We start from the raw sequence: 15,599 nt of genomic DNA, 5'->3' as shown, positions 1-15,599 counted from the left end.
TTTAATACCACTTCATGCTTTATTTCCTCAGAGCTTAAACTGAAACAGCAACGGACTGTACACTGTGAATGTTACCATAGTTGAATGTGTGACCTTGCTAGTTTTGGAAAACAAAGACAAAAACTGCCCTAAAACTAATAACATGAGTCTGCAGTTTTCTTAATTATATATTTTAAATCCAGATCTTAACATTTTACTCTAGTTGCTACTGAACTTTTTTTCCCCAATTAATGTGAGATGTATAATAAACCCATACTTCTTAGGTGGTTAAAAACTCAGTTTACACTTCCTAGACTTACCACTATTTGATGAAGCAAGGGGAAAAGTAAATAGAATATGGTAAATTATCAAATGTGAAGTAAAGCAGAAACAGAATTCTTCAAATCTTTGGAGCATGTACTATAGATAACAAGGAAAGTGAAACTAATGAAGATATGGCCATAGCTTCATAAATTATTGAATCACAATCAGTTTTTAAAGGAAAGTAATGGGAAATAGCATTGCTTCCCACCAAAAATGAGAGAGATAAAACAGGTTTAAAAGCTTCTTGTAAATGGTCCTTCAGTCTATGTAAATACTTCAGAATTAATTGTGTCATTTCTAAGAGCTAACTGCTTTTTTGCCTTTTTGTTGTTGTTGAGGGGGAAGAACTACTTTATTTTCCTGAGAAAGTTGTGGAGCTTCAGTCCAATTTAAATCTTCCATGCCACAGTGCAAGTCAAACCGATTAATTCTTGTCTGAACCAACACACATTCAGAGGCTTTTTTATTTCCTCCTTTCAATAGCCTTTGATACCTTTCAAATCTTTTAAAACTTACCTTATATGAAGGAAATCTTTTCTAATCAGATTGTAGAAACTATAATCCTTCTGTTGCTCAATGGACACTTTCCAAATAACACATATCTTTTATGAAGCCTATTATTTAAAGTGAGGTACAGAACTCCAGCTGAGAAAAAACAAGCTATTTCCCATGGTGAAGACTGACTTTCCATTGCCATCTTTTTATATGATGCTTGTTACAATATGTCACTGCTAGCTTGTGCTTATACATCTAAATCTTTAAATTTGCTATCTAACCAGTTCTTCACTTCTTACATTTGTACAATTGATCACTGTGATAAAGCACCTGCTTATTTTTAAATCGTACATGTGTTTGGATGTTCTGCACAGGGATAACTCTGTAGTAGTTCAGCTAAACATGAAAAATCAAAAAGAAATACAACTGGTTTTGATCACTTGCCTTCAATTGCCTTCAACAAATGTTAAGATATCACTGAAACGGAAAGTTAAGTGACTTTTTCAAACTTTGACACTTCAAAGATATCAGTTGGGCTGTTACATCTTTTTTTATCTTAACAGCCAGACAAGAAGTATCTGTTTACATGCAACACATACAAGTTTTTAAAGGATTAACTGGTTTTATTAGCTACTGCACTCAGTTTCCTTTTTCTGTTCTTATATTTCTAGAACATGTTGTAAAAAACGTGCGTGCATAAGCAATATGCAGATTTAACCTGGATACTGGAACAGTGATGTATAAAGTGCATTTACCCTCTGACGATGCACAATCTGTCCTGCTTAAAGACTTAACTAAGGAAAAGTGTTTAAAATAAAGTATTTTGTCCTGATCATTGGTTCCTCTATTTAACAAGTAATTTCTTGCAAAGTTTGAATAATTTAAAAGCATGAGAAATAACCTACATTAAAAATCTTACTATTAAAATAGTAGAAGCTTCATCTTGAATGAAAGTTGTTTTATTTTTAAAAAGTGACTTCTGCTACTTTCAGCCTAACTACAAGTGTTAGCGTGCAATGACTTGCATTTATCATCCCAAACGTAACATAATAGGCTAGCCAGTTGATGTAACCAGAGCTGGCTGGAGGTAAGTGGCTTGAACAGCTGTACTTCACTATCTACCAGTGAGATTGCAAATTAGAGATATTATAAAGTCTCTGATTGTGCATGAAGTTGCAATAAAACAGGTTAAGAATTCTAAGCATCTAAGTCTCTCTCAAGATGTTTCAGAATAGTTGTATCCCTGATATCACTGTTTTGGACAAACAGTTGTTTCAGGAAATGGATATTTAGCTCAAATTCAGGCAAGAGCTGTCATCTAGCAGGTAAAATGTTTGAGAGGAATTCTGAAATGTATAAAAATAAATTTAAGAATTTTAAACAGGAAATAAGGCAGGAGCCACAGGGAAGGTATGGCTATTAAAGAAGTGCAACATGAAAGTTTTGTTTAGGGAATAAATGTTTATTTCATAAACAAAACTTTAAATTTAGAAATTAGATTACCACCTAACACTCAACTTAAACAACTTTGGGACTAGTACTCTTCCATAAACCTCATGAGTAAGGGAACTTAACTGCTCTTTTACATTTCTAAGGCTATTACACTATACATTAAATAACAAGATTATAAGTTATTTCATTCTAATCTCATGTCTCCCCTATAAATACCACCCATTTAAGCTATAAACCTCAAAAGTTTGTGGAGTGTGTTCCCTTGGGCATCTACTTTGAAGGGGTGGTATATATTTATATCAGCCTAAACTTGCTTATGATATATCCTGGCTGTATAGTATCACAAAGTAAGGAAAGGCCAAAATAGAGATAAAGGGCAAGGATAGCCTGAGCTCCTGACAGTGAACTACCACGTGGAAGAATCTGACATGTTTGCACTCCAGTGATGTAAGAGACTAAGCAAGGGGCAGTGAATTCTAATTCACCAGCTGCCTCTGCATAACTTACTGCTTTTGCAAATGGTGGGGTTTTTAATTTTTTTACTTTTTTTCCCTTCTCTTCTTGGGGAGGACAGCACTATGTAGCTTGTTTAACAAGCTGTGGCTGATAGCTGGTTATAAAAGGTTTCAATAAAAAAAAAGCTGGCAAGAAAACTGACCTTGGAATAGATCCCGCTCTCAACCTTTCAAAAAGAATCTGCAACCAAGAGTGCAAAATGGTAGATAGTTCTTGGACAGGATCTCTTGTGTTTGCTCAAGATAAAAAGTCCTGATTTTCAGCTTTTGTCCTAATAGTTTACAAATGTGTTTATTTTTTCACATTGATTCACCTATTACAGTGCAAGTGACAGAACACGCTTATTTCACATTCATATCTTTCTTACACATTTTAATAGCTTGCATTGCATACAATCAACTGCAAAGGCCATAAAGAATAACAAAGCCTTAGTTAAAAGAGGTAACTGCCTGTCCCAAACATTTTCTGTCATTTATATTCCTCAAGAAAGCCAATGTAAATAGCTTTTAAAAAAATGCAGCCCTTTTTAAAGGCCTTAGGGTTCTGACATAGAGTTGCTACTTTAACTTCTGAGAGTAGCATACACATACACATACCCATACACAGCTAAGAGAAATGGGATGTATTGCCAGTGTCTACAAGAGGCTGTTAGGACTGACAGGCTCACATAAGCTCCTTTGACTAGATGCATTCTGAACGAGGTGGTGAGGGTAGTTCTGTAATAAAAAGGAGTCTTCCAGTAAAGCTGACTTCTAAGTGCTCCCTCTTACAATTTTTAGAGAGCTTTTTTAGACATTAACATTACAAGGTGATAGCACGACTCATGACAGAAACCTGTCTTTAACCTTACGCAGAAAACACGTTTTCTGGTTTTATATACCACAAAGCTAACCTCATAAAGCTCTCTGAACTCAGCTGAGATGCTATGTAAAACCATTTTTAGAGGATCAAATCAAGGTCACACAAGTTGTGAAGTAAAAATTTTAAACCTAGAAAATGCTAATGCCATACCCAATCTCTGCTTTATGGTAGCACTTTAGTTACTATTACAGCTTAAGTAAGTTTAGGCAGGGTGTATCTTTCACTTTGAAAGTAACATTTATTTTCCAATTTGTGACATCCAGATTAGAATCAACAAATTTTATGCCCGGTTTCATGCCTTTATACCCTTATTTAAAGTACTTTTATAACCAGCTGTTTGTTAGACAGACATGTATTTTTCTTAATCTCTACACGCACAACTACCATTTGATGGCAATGTGAATTCAGCAAACAGATCAAGAGCTGAAGCAATAGTCTTATATTAGTAATTCACTGAGGGAGAAATAAATTTACACTGAAAAAATGCACTCAAGTTTTGAGGCATGACTATGTCACAGCTGTGACTACAGACCTTTAAAATTATACATATGCAACTATTTCTGCATCCACCTTCCTGTCTAAAACAGTGCTAGTTCTCACTTGTTTTTCTGGAATGGAAAACATAAGTAAGGGTGCTTTAGCTTGATGGTGGAAGGGTACTTTCAAAGAAGTGGAAAATGCCAACCTTTCCTTAATATCTGTAAGAATGTTCATCATTAGTGGCTAAGTATCTTTCACATGGAATCAAGAGATGTTGCAAACTCTTTCATGGACTTCACAGCAACTGTAGGCCCTCTTTCTCTCTGAACAAAATCTCTAGAAGGTTTAAAACTCTTCTCAGCATCTTTCTTGTACCTTTCTGCACTGTGCAATTTAACTTTCTATCAGCTACACTTGTACTGACTTTTGCTGATGACAGCCAGAGTTCAGCATCTAGTGTAACTTAATATGTTGTATGTCCATCTTTTTATTCCTCTAATGCCTGAAAGGTTGTTTATTATGTCCAATTTTTACTTGAATATTCAAAACGTACAATCAAAATCAATTTAGAGAAGTGTGGAAATGTGCTATACCTTTAGTGCAACAACAAAATAAAATCCAATCTAAGGAGAGAACCAAATGATAAAACTATTTTCCAGATAAAAGCTTATTAAAAATGCAACAAGCACACTTACAGCTGAGTAGAATTAAGAGTGTACAAAGTTTTGTCTAAACATAGTCAGTGCTTTAGTTATTTAACTTAACTCAATTGCCATTCCTATACAGAGTGCAGATCCCTGCAGAGTTTGTATGCTTTATGATTTTTATTATAAAATCAACTTCAAACAACGTGATTGTCTTCTAGCTATTAGTCATGTGGTGTGATGATACTGTGAAAAGATCCTAACGCTAGTCTTCTTTTAATACTAAGGTTTCAGGTGAGACCTTAACAGAGAGTTTGCAGAGTAATGACAGACCTCTCAGAAGGCACTGATGAGCAGCAGAGCCCAATTTAAAGATGGAATGGAACGGTGTAGTTAGGAACACTGAAGGAAAAAATGAAGCAAGAGTTCCTCTGTTTTGGCAGGAGAAGGCCCATTCAACTGGTTTGGCAACAGATGGAGCTGAAACCTAAATCCTTCCTTCAGAAATCATACACGTATGTGGTCTTTCACACCAACCTGTATTATCTCCACCTGTATTTTAGATCAACTAAACAAATTAACTACAATCCAAATGCTCTCTGCTCAGATTAAACAGGCCTTAATCTCAGATTATGAGTAAACCCAACTGCATGTTTTACTAGATTAAAAACTGGCCTATGCATAAATTTTGCTGACAGGTCTGTGCTCCAGGCTGATTCCAGCCAGCTCCAAAAATGCAGTGCTTGAAGAGGGCCTTAGCACAGCAGCTTGAGCACCACATCTTTGGATAAGAACTTGCCTGTATTCCACTAGTTTGTAGTTTATGCAGAGCAAATGCAGATTTTTGAAGAAATCTGCATATACATCCTGCACTAGGCAACAACTTGAATAGGAGTTGCCCTTAAATTTTGATCATAGGATCCTGGAAGACAGATGGGGTAGAAGTTTACCGTTTCCTATAAATGAAAAACTTATTTCTATATATTGCATTTTTTGACAGAATCATATTCCTCAGAGAGATCTTTTCACATATCTTTAAATCCAGAAAGGATTGCAGTAATCATCTAGCCTACCCTTTTGCAGAAAACAGGTGGATTATGCTCCTTTAATCAGTTTAAGTGTATTAATGTCCACTCATCTTCCTCCAGATGCACTTAATCTAGAAATTCTTTGCAGCTCTTTCCTTCAAACATAACTTCTCCTTCTCGTTCTGGCCCAGGAAATACTTCATCATAATGACAGTGACAGCAATGACTTGACCTGCAAAAAACCCTCAGAATTTGTTAGAGGCCAGGACACTGTAGTATGGAAAAGGAAAAAAAAAAACCACACTTGAAACAGGGAAAACTGGAAAATGTATTTTAAACTTTATCCAGAAAACACAATGCCGCATCACGCAAGGATAGCCAGCTTTGTACCCCCAACTGAGTTAAGGAGCATTTGCAAAGTGTTTTCACTCCAGCTAGCTGACTCTGTTGAAAAGCAGAATATTGGCCTAGACTTATATTATTTCAAACCTAAGGCAATGCCCATTAATAACAACTAGAGAAAAACCAATGTATAACCTCTCATAAAAAGAATTCAGACTACATTTCTCAGGGTATAAATAATTCTATACCACCCAAACCCTAAGGTTTTAATCAAAAAGAAACAAATTAAAATTCAAGCACTTATTAAATAAATTAATATGTTCTAGAACTTCAGGATGATCTTAAACATACAAATGAAAGTTTTGAAATGTCTTTAGAAAAAACACTCAAATTACAATATATGGAGTGCACCAGCAAGCTTAAAATCCATTTGTACAAAGAAGAACTTAGAAAAATAACGCACTTACCTTTATTGGTTTTTTTACCTCACCATACAGATAGAATATATAGTTTATCCTTTGCTTTCTCTGATAGCTCATGTTATTTGCACTATATTTGCCATTTCTCAACTCCTTTCCAAAGTTCAGTCATTACCTAATATTGTGATACCATACATCTTCACCTAGAAACATGTGCAATGTCTCATGTTACACTTCACCTTCACTAGAAAAACAGAATGTGTTTATTTTTAATCAGTCTAAAATAGTCTAATAGGACAAGGCTTTACAAATACAAAATAACTGCCTTTATATAAAAGCAGCCTTTCAGCAAATGCTTTTCTTAAAAACATGAACTGACTCCAAGTGGACCAGAAGAGAAATATTTACTATTACAGTAGCACAACTTCTCCAAGATGTGTTTTAATAAAATTGAATTCTCTAATTAAAAAAAAAGTGACTTTTTTTTTCTTTTTCATAAATTACTCAGAATGACTACAAGTAGGTTAATCCGGTATCAGATGCTAAGAGTAGCAGCAACAAAATACAGGAACTTCACCATAAGGACAGAAGGCTTCAGAAAGTTACCTTAGAAACTTTTATATCTTTGTCAGAGATATGCAACCACTGAAAAGGAATTAGAAGTCAAAAAAAGGTACATAATCACACCAGAAAAAGGTTTTCCTTTTTCAGTGGAAATGTATTAAACCTGTAGTCCTGACATTGGCTACTAAAGGTTCTTGGATTCCCACAGAGACCAACAGTGACACAGATCAAGTGGTCAAAAGCAAGGTGTAACTGTTCGAAGTATCACTCTATAGCCTGACTCTGCTTGTTCATACATAACAATTCAGAATGAACCATAAGCATTAAAGAAACTCTATACTCTTGCCATAAAACTATTCAGGTACACAGATACTACAGTAACTAGAGAAGTTTCAGCTACTTATATTTTGCCAATTATAACCTGCTTTGATAAACTAGGACAGAAATTATGTAGTTATTGGTTAAAATAGGAGGAAAGCAGTGATGGGACAAAACAGAAGGTGAAATTCAGGCGGGGGGAAATTAAACCCCGAAACTGTAGCGTGCACAAGAAGAAAAAAAAAAAAAAAGCGGTTCGGTTACTAACCTAAAACTTTATTTAGCAAATCCCAGCTCACTATGTGATGCTAGTTTGAATGTAATAAATTAGGCACTGCAGTACTGAACACAGCCCTGGTAAAAATAATCAGCTGCAATTCAAACAACTGTTGTTTTCTCCTCACTGCTCTACACAATCTAGGTTTGGGTGTTACCTAGTATACATTAATTTCAAATTCAGTTTAAAGCCTCTGATGCATTGCACAGGACAGATTAACTTTTATTTATTGTTATATCAATACATGAAGCACATGAAAAAATTCAAGCACTTGAACTTTGTTACTTAAATCTCCAGAAGCCAGATAAAGCCTATCTTTAAGTGTATCTGTTGTAAAGTCTCTTCAAAATAACAGAGTATGCAGGACTGACTGCTTTGATGGTAATAAATACTGGAAAAGGCCATTCCTGAGATAGCACTATTAATCAAGCCACACTCAGGTATTTTGTCAAAACCACTAGTCATTGTGTTAATTGCAAGGTTTCAGGTGACAAATCAGCTAGCAGGCTCTGCTGATGGAGATGAATCTTTTAATGATAGCTTAGGTGATTATATTCAAGCTATGTTTACAGATTGCTTAGGCTGCTTGATTGAAGAAATTACTGATGAAAAACTTGTGACTGAGGTTGGGACTGTTTCCTAGGAACAAGAATGACACTGGGCAGAAAAAAAAAATCTGCAGCTGTCAGCTAATCCTGTGGCAGTACTGCAGGCTCAGACACCAAACGGCAGCAGGTCTGCAAGTCTGCTCACGGTGAGCGAGTCACAAACCACTCACCCCGGCTGTTCAGTGCTAAAAGGGCACACCTGTATCAACTTTGAAAATGAAAGGTACACCCAACTAACTCCCACTGTATTCACAATCAAGCTATTTAGAATTTTTATCTTGCTTTATCTCGCTTTATTGAAAGCGGGTAAGTTAAGGAATACTGTTCATATCCACTGAAAAAATTGTTTCCTAGATGTTGCAAATAATAGAAAGCTTTTGCATTGGAAGTAGACAGTAAGGTCAAAAGGAATGACCTGCAAATGCCCTTTATGTCCACTCACACTTAATTTTTGCCATAATGATAAATGTATTGTAATAATGATAATTTATTCTATGATAATTTCTTCACAGGCCTGCCAACTGCCCCTAATTCTCTACTCTGGCACATGAACAATTAAAGGATTTTTTTAATATTAGTTTCTTTTTGAACTGGTAAGAGATAAAACTACACTTTTTCTAGAACATTCAGAAGACTTCCCAAGTAAGGGTTGAGCTTAAGGCAGTCAAGATTCAGGAAAATATTTATTCAGATTGCAGAAGAAAACAAAGTAATTCCCACTTATTCCCTGCAATAAGAATTAACAAATGTAGCTCTTACAGTTACAAAGCACCATGAAACATATACATCTTGTGCGCTTTGCCACATGATTAATATTCATGGCAATTACAGTCTTTCACCTAAACGAGTGTGCAGTACATCCACTTTTCTCTCCAGGCCGTAACACTGCTTTACCAGGTAGCTTACTCTGAAGCATCGCATCTGAACACAGGTCCTGGTAGCCCCTTTAGGTAAGGCTGAAGTAAACATTCTTGGATTTAAGAAAGATTCACTGTTCGCCAATTCATTACTCAGATTACAATGATATCTGTTAAATTGTTCTGCCATGGATAGGACACTAACATTGCCAGAACTTCATTAAAAACACTGAAATTTGTCACCAGTGTAAAAAGAAGAGATTTGTATTGTTCTCCACACATTTGGGATAGCAAGCCTGAAACTGTGATGGCATAAAGGGAAAGGTTCTGCCTAGTGCAGCAATCTCATGTATTTGGTTTGAGAATAAAATCTACTCAATTGGATGTCATAGGTATGAGAGAAGAATGCCTATCTTGTAAATCTGTGGTGCTTCTGCATGAGATAGGTACCTTGTTAGTCATTCTTAAGTCATGTGCCTTTATAAATATCCTTGGGAACAGACACTTATTACTATGGAAATTTAATAGATAGGAGCTTAAGAAACCTCACTGATAGAAGATTTTTGATGTCAGAAATCTACTTTTATTCTTTACTCACCAGAAAGTTGCCCTTAATGTCTTGTTGTTAGTGAACTGCTCAGAGATTTTCTGAGCTCTGCTGGTATTCAAGGAATGCTTACCAGATCCTTCGTACCGTGTATTACCTAACCAATACCGGCAGAGGAACAGACATATGTCAGGATGTGTATCCTCATGGAATCTTACTTCCACCTTCCTAGAGAAGCAGATCTTCATGTGCTATCTTCCTCACCATCTCACATTTCTTACTGAAACTGTTTCACCTTGTAGAAATTAATTGCTACTTTTTACAGGAGAATAAGGAGGAAAAGATTCTTCAGCGTCAGTGTTCTAGGATAATCAGGCAGGTTACTACTTGAACATAGATTTTCACATACAAGAGCAGTGTCATTAGAACAAGCAAGTGCAACAATCCACAGGCACACAAACTCACTCCAGCAATCTGCTGAGCAGCAACCAGTGTGCCAGCATCCTTGTCAGATCAGGCCTGGGGTTAGAAGAATAAGAGAATGACCAGAGCTTGAGGGCCTATTAGCTTCCTAGCATTAGGAGTTACTGGTTTTATGCATCAGGAGTTACTGGTTTTATGCATCTCCACTAACAGAAACGTGTACAGGAGATTTGGGATGCCTACAAAGTTAGAAAGCAGCACCTGAGACAAAGTACTGAGGTCCTCCTAAAGCTTATAACATTGGACTCCCAAGTCCCTCTTGGATCTTCCCAAGAAAGGGCAACTTTTCCCTTTCTAATGATGGAACACTCTAATCTTTGCATACTGGGACTAAAGGCTTCAGTAGTTCTGTATTGTTCAGTGATTTTGTTATTCACTGTGAGAAATGCTTTAGAGGCACTTATACGAGATGGTCTATTATATGACCAGATTGCCTCAACTTCTAGTATGCATTTGAAGTTCTTCCCAAATGGTAAGTCTGGAAAAATCACAGCTACAAAGTAGACATAATAGTTAAGTAGGACACTGACTGACATACTATGAATAGCTAAGACTGACCAAAGGTACATAAATGACAATTATAAATGACAGTTGGAATATTTATCTGGCATTAGCACTTACCTTTGTCATACTGAAGCACTACATTATTGTTATACAAGTACAACTTTATGCAAGATCAAACTTCTACTCTCAAATCTGAAAGAGACTTGATTTTTCAAATTAAGTTACAGGGTTATAGCTCTATTCTTGAATGTGATTGGAGATGTTATCTTAGCTCCGCTGAGCATACTGGCACTTGTCTCTTGCCTAAACCTCTTTGTGATTCAGTAACCAGACATCCCCATGACAGAAACCCCTGGGAGCCCAATACAGTACTCTGTCCAAAACACAGTGCACATCTTAGAGCAACTTTCAATTAAATAGCCAGTCAAGGAGACTGAATTAATGGTGCTCAGGTTTTCATAAGACATTGTAGTAACAGCAGTTCCCCTGAAGTATGAGATCTAAAAGCCTCCTCAGTCAGAAGAAATTCAAATTCACATTTTAACAAAGAGAAGGCCATCAGAAAAAGGTCGTATAGAGACTGTGCTTTCCCCATCTTTAGGATGTGAAACCTATGGTAAATAATTAAATATTTACATGACAGAAGAGAGAATACAGGTAACACAACAATAGCCTGTTAATGAGAATGCTCCCTGGATTCAAATCCTGATTTCTCATGGCTCTTACTGAATTTTACTGGGGAAAAATAGTAGGATGGGCATCTAGCTTGAGGGTTGAATCCTGAAACCTGCAGAAAGACAGGCACCTTAGTTCAGTCTGCAGTAAAATTTTGAAGAGTCTGCTTTTGACAATCTAAGTACGTGCCACCACCAGCTGGATAATTTCCTGTGCTCCTAAGTGCCCTACTGCGTATTCCTACAGCCTACCTTGTGTTGGTATTACCAGCTGGGTGGCTGTATGATAAAACAGAACAGCTTGCTTACCCATGTTCTGAAAGCAAAAAAGCAAAAAAGCAAAAAATTAGTTTTCAGCCAGACCAGCAAGCTGATCCATTTTATGGAGCTGTACAGTCACCAAAACCAACTGCAAAACTGAAGAGAGAATGCATACTGGAGGATGCAGGTAGTACCACCCCTTTCGAGGCAACAAAATCTTTATCCAGCTGAACACTCCAGAGATGGACAAAGCTTAAAATGTAACATTGCCTTCAGCACTTCACTAATTGTTCTCTGTTCAGTATAGTTGCTTTTTGTGGATTTTATTACCACCACTGTAACTACAAGCCTAGGAGCTCAATTCACAGGAATGAGGATGGTATTACAGACATACCTGAAGACTTTGATGCACATTCCCCCAGCAAACAGCTGCAGTCAAATTGCCCTGGAGCTGTTTGTTACTGCTCTTTGATCAGAAGTTAAGAACACCACAGCAGGGCCAGTGGAATGGGGTGCAGGCATCTGCTATTCTCAGTGCAAAGTGCAGATGGAGGTCAGAGAGGTTAAACTGCTGGATCCGGCATGAAGCCGTTCAGATGAATGCATACACTCTAGTCTGCCAGTCCTGGTACAGGAACAGTAACGTCCAGCAAAGACATACAGCAGGCAGGGACAAGTAGCCCTGCAGAAATCAGTTAAAGGCCATTAACATCCTTAAGTCCATGCAAAGGCAAAGCAAAGTTACCCCTTAAAGGCCCATTTTGTAGGGCTAGCACTTCCAGTAAGCAGTAACAAAAATTGTCCTAACTCTTGCTGAGAAGTGAGATCACAGGAGTTTTCATGTTGACAGGTTCCTAAGAATGGGTACAGACTGAATTTAAATAGTTACAGTTCCTTAACACTGCAGCTATGTAATTTATTTTCTACTTTATAACATACAAATTAGTCTTCGGCAACAACCAAATTAGCAAAACACACTGGACTGCATATGAATTCAACTTGTTTATAATACTTTTTACATTCACCCTTTTAATATATAATGCTTTACTTCATCTATTACTGTAAATCCTTCAGAAAAAAACTCTTCCATAGATAAAGAATTGATTACACAACAAAAGTAGGAAACTGTCAGTTCTATGTTGCTCCTCAATGCTCAGGAAAAGTGCTGCAGATAAAAATACTAATTTACGGGAAGTTTCAGTTCCTTTATACTTCTCTATGTATTAGCCTGCCAACCCAACCTTCATCCTCACAGATGATCTATGATAATTTGCCTTGGAATTTTTCTCATAACAATGAATATCCAGGAGTAGCATTAAGCTAGCAGCACAACCATTTTTATTTTCAAATAGCCTGTCACATTGTATTTAATAAATAACCACATATACCATCAAGCATCTACTTATGAAAAATAAAGCATTCATGACCTAGCTAAGTATAATCCTAAATCTGTAGTACTGCAATACTGGAATCTACTGTGATACTGCTTCTCAGTTTGAGTAACTCCTCCCTCAATACTCAAACACACAATTTCCGCAGCCAGCATTTAAATCACTAACTCACTATTAGTTAATTCATGACAATACAGTATTATCTATTATTTTTCATATTTACAAACACACACACACACAAATTAAGTCCTCCCTCCTCCCCCCCCCAGTAGATCAGTAGGCTTCTCAAACATCAAGAAAAATGACTGCTTGAGAGTGACTCCCGAAATTTAACTGTATCACTGATGTTTCTTCACACACACACAGACTACACATAACAGAACTGAAATCCTACACATTCTGTTTTCAAAACCCCCGACTTTTATGCCTTCTTTAAGAAGTCTTAACATCCAGAACTTGGATCCTCCCCACCAAATACTACTTGGCAAAATAATAATACAAGACAGTCTACATCATGCACGAAGCAAACTTCAGGAAGAAAATTAACCAACAGTTGAAGCTGGATGGATATAGTCAGAATGTGTCAAGGAAGCTGTTATGATGACACAGGTCTGAGATAGCAACAAGAAAGCAAATTAACATGGAGAAACCATTTCTCAAACAACAAACTACACATCTGAAGAAAGTATAAAGTATCATTAATGGTAGGAGATGAGGAAAAAACCCCACCAGTATGCTTCTGATTTCAAAGGTGGAAGGTAGGAAAAGGAGCATGCCTATACATGAAGAAGTCTTTAGATAGACCGGAGTGCTTTAAAAATCACTGTAGTTTGTAGTGAGTATAAGCAATATATCTATTTGGTTTGGAGATGATTTTGTGAAATGGATTCAGCAGTATGTGATGCTAGCCCTTACCAAAAGCCATCCTGAAATCTACTTTAAGCCTCAGATGAAATTAGTTTTGTATGGGGCAGGAGTGAGCGGCAGGAAGGGGTACAGTAGGACTTGGGTGACAAGTGAAAACAACTTGCCTAAAAACCTTGTTTAACCCGCACAGCCGAAGAGAATCTAATTTGTCAAAGTCCTGTGCAACAACAGAGAACCTATACAGCAATTGAGGTGAAGGCTATGAGTAAAATGAATGTGGTAACATAGCCTGTGAAAATTAACATGAAGGCAAACATTTTTCAGACTTTCAAACAATAAAACATCCAGATCCTAAAACTCTATGTAAAGAGAAATTTAGTTTGTATTTCCCATTTCAGTTTTGCAGTTACAAGCTAATCTAATATTATGGTTGCTTAATGTAACATTATGAAACACTACTGTAACATGTGAATATCTATATGTAAATATGTAATTTCATTTCTTTTACAAGAAATTAATCAATGGGAAAAAAATTTACAAAAATCTGTCACAGAATCATAGGATGGTTCAGGTTGGAAGGGACCTTAAAGATCATCTAGTTGCAACCACCCTGCCATGGGCAGGGACACCTTCCACTAAACCAGGTTGCTCAAAGTCCCATCCAGCCTGGCCTTGAACACTTCCAAGGAACGCTGTCAGCACGTGACAAAAAGCTCATCTGTAACTGAGACCATATACATTTGTGAACTCAAGTTACTAAACCTTCAACAGAGAGGTCTCTTAAACATTTTGATCTTCTAACAATGAAAACAAAAAAATAAAGTGTCAGAGTATCACAGTGCATTTCTCCTGTTCAGTTACCCCGGCATTCTACGAAGACTAAATACAGTCTGCAAATGCAGTCGGAAGATCAGACTTAAAGTAGACACTCTTTCACAAAAAGCCTTTCTCCTGCTGGGAGGGTTAGGTTCTGTAACGATCTCTGTATGCTTGTCTTGGAAAAGTAACAAGTTCAGGTTCTTCCCATCTGTACATAAGAATATTCAAACAAACCAAGGCCACTGGATTTCTTGCTAAACTGAATTTCTTATTCCCTAGGATCTTTAAATGACAAATGGTAAGAATGCAGAAATATAGAATGCAACCCAATTTCAAAACTACATTCGAGTGGCAGAGCTCACCGCTTTTTATATTTAACGCAACACCAGCAATCAAAATAATAATTCAGCAACAAACAGAATTAGAGCCAAAACATATTTCAGAGTCAGCCTGGAAAGAATGCAAAGGGTGAAATTAAGAAACTTCCCATTCATCTAACATATGAAAGTTTTTTCCACACAGAGCTCCGAAATCACCATTTCTAACCAATAAAACCCCCTGACTTTTACAACACAATTGTCAATGATTTTTCCCTATCTTACTAGGAAAAAAAAAAAACCCAAAAAACACCAGTAACAGGAACTCCCTGAACAACTGGCACACTTTGAAGTTGCTATTGCTTTTATTTCACAGACCACCACCTGTCACTGTAAACATATCAGCTAATCACACCAAGAGAGTATTGCACCAGCAGGTGTATTTACCTACGCTGATTCCAACTGTCAAGGGGGGAAAAAGAAGAGAATGAAAACACAGCAAATATCGTTAAGTGCACAGACATCTAAAAATGTTTGCTGCCTGACTCAGCAGCTTAACCAATAATAACATA

The sequence above is a fragment of the Buteo buteo genome, chromosome 1 (genome assembly GCF_964188355.1).
Source record: "Buteo buteo chromosome 1, bButBut1.hap1.1, whole genome shotgun sequence".
Lineage (NCBI taxonomy): Eukaryota > Metazoa > Chordata > Aves > Accipitriformes > Accipitridae > Buteo > Buteo buteo.
The sequence above is the reverse complement of the archived record's forward strand: the minus strand, read 5'-3'. Positions refer to the sequence as shown.